The sequence below is a fragment of the Schistocerca cancellata genome, chromosome 1 (assembly GCF_023864275.1).
Source record: "Schistocerca cancellata isolate TAMUIC-IGC-003103 chromosome 1, iqSchCanc2.1, whole genome shotgun sequence".
NCBI classification, from domain to species: domain Eukaryota; kingdom Metazoa; phylum Arthropoda; class Insecta; order Orthoptera; family Acrididae; genus Schistocerca; species Schistocerca cancellata.
In genome coordinates this window covers 482,901,886-482,904,281 of record NC_064626.1, presented here as the reverse complement: position 1 = coordinate 482,904,281, position 2,396 = coordinate 482,901,886, and positions in this window count along the sequence as shown.

The following is a 2,396-nucleotide window of genomic DNA, read 5'->3' as shown; positions in this document are numbered from 1 at the left end:
GTAATTATTTCACAATAAAAATAACGGGAAGTTTTTTTTTTAGGAAAAGAACTGTCTGGTATAATGGTTCTACCTTAGACCGCAATTGGGTGAACATCAGTTAAGCGAAGGCCAGCCTTTGAAGTGAAACCGTCTTTACCCGTTAGCTATTTTTGAGGCACTTCAGGTGACTTTCTCCTGCAGAAATACTTCATGTATGTATTTGATTAAAAAATTTCACGCAACTTCAGCCGCTTCTTCCCCCTTCCCGATGACCAGCTTGATAGACTGGTTCAGAGCTGTGATCGTCAAACCTTTATGATCAAGAGCGAATACTGACACTGTCTGGGGGGCACCCAGGCCGCATGGGTACGGACCTTACTATTACTAGGTAAGCTGCATAAAGAAGTCTTACGAGACCACAGTAGACAAGCTATATAAGTGCGCAGCAAGCTGACCGCCAGTTCGCAAGTACTGATCGTTAAAAGCGGCCGCCATTCAGAACACTTCGTGTCGACTATTTTCTCTTTCAGATTTTTGCCACCCTCAGTGACCCCAAAATTGTGACAATGTAATTAGCTGACGGAGTATTGTTGTGCTGTACCTGTGAGCGACTGATTAAGAAATTAATAGCAGTCACTGTACTTATATGCTTTATGCAATATGAGACGCTATCTCAGCTAAATATCGAAATACCAATTTTCTTCTACCCACTGCATTGTATTACAACAGCATTAATTAATGTTCCTTGCCATGGATCAGTACCACATTTGAAGATAACAGTCTTTGTAATGCCTATTCAGGAATGCACGTTACTTCCGTGTCGAAATTTATACCATAGCAGCTGATCGCTACGATTCGCAGACAGCTGTGAGTGGCCAAGTACTGGAAGATCAACAATAAAACATCCCCCTTTCATATTCTCTGAACCCGCAGTGACCACACTACATAACCCTCTACTCCAGAGGTAATCGACCAGCTTCACTTAGCTTACAGCCGAATTCACCAATGTCAATTAAAATTACTCACATGTTAAAATATTACCGTCTTCATAATAATTTTGTTTTTTTACGAAGCAGAAAAAGTACACTATAGTCGAGCCGGCGTAAGAAGATTCCCTGTCAGTTCGTAGCGCCTTTGCCACTTCAAACTGAGAAGCGCTAACGCTTACAGGCGCGAAGCGGTACTCGTCTACCGGGCTGTGACAACACAACCATTGCCATAGAGATGTCTACAAAATCCTGCTGCGTTATTGGCAGAAACTGTCGCACCCACCCCGCTGCAAGAGACAGGAGTCAATTTGATGCCGACTCAACTTAAGTTGACGTTTTTGGATTCCACTGTTAGTTGTCAACCGTGGGACACACGAATGTTTTCTTTGACGTCCATTCGGTCTGAGGGCCACAAGGACACAGCACCATGATCCATTCACAAAATGACTAGCATAGCATTATTGTGTTCGGAAGAACTTCAAATTGATGACTTTTTTGTGGTACTCGTTCTAAGATATTCGAATAACTTGTTCGGAGTTATTATTAACACACTTTTTCGATGAATTTTCATAAAGTAATTTAGATACGCTTCCAAAAGTGCATGTTTTTAATCATTTTTCTGTTTATTAATTGTCGATTCCCAATATTCACCTTGTTTTACAATCAATTACAGTCGTTTTTCTCTGAGGGAAAAAACGGGTTTTCTATAATTTATTGTGCATCTAAATCGCATATACACAGCATATATGCACCATATATAGACAATCTAAACAGAAATGAGTTATAGTTCTTAGCGTGATCAGTTATTAAACAAATCATTCGTTTAGTATTCCACTGTGTACAAGACTCTTTTACTTTTACACACTTAGCGGAAAACGCCAAAACTAAAATAATATAGAATGTTGGCGACCTACAGCAGCAACCAGCCACAATTTGATTTTGTTTATTGACAAAGCACCATTACCGGTTTCATATTTATAAATTCGTAGTTAGGCGGGTCCCATGGCTTTATCGAAACTCATGGAGGTTTGGTTGCAGGTGAGTTGCCATAAAATGACCGTAGCTGGATCTCATTAATGAGGAGAGCTACGTTTAGCAAGATTACTGCAAAAATTATGTGTTTTTAGAGAAAATTTTCTTCCTCCAAAAAGTGTCCATAATTCTACAACGGACTGGATTCAACGATATGGTCTATAATTATTGGGATCTGTTCCAAGAATCTCCCAGAAAACGGGAATTAGCTGCACTTTTTCCCAACCGCGTGGCACCCACTGTTGCTCCAGCGACCTACAATAAACTGGTAATAAAGTGTAAAAAGTTCCTTCCTATTATCCGTGTAGGATCTCGGAGACATTGGGATATCCTTATATCTCGATCGCTTAAATCACAATGTCCGTTTAATGGTACACCTAACAATCACTACGA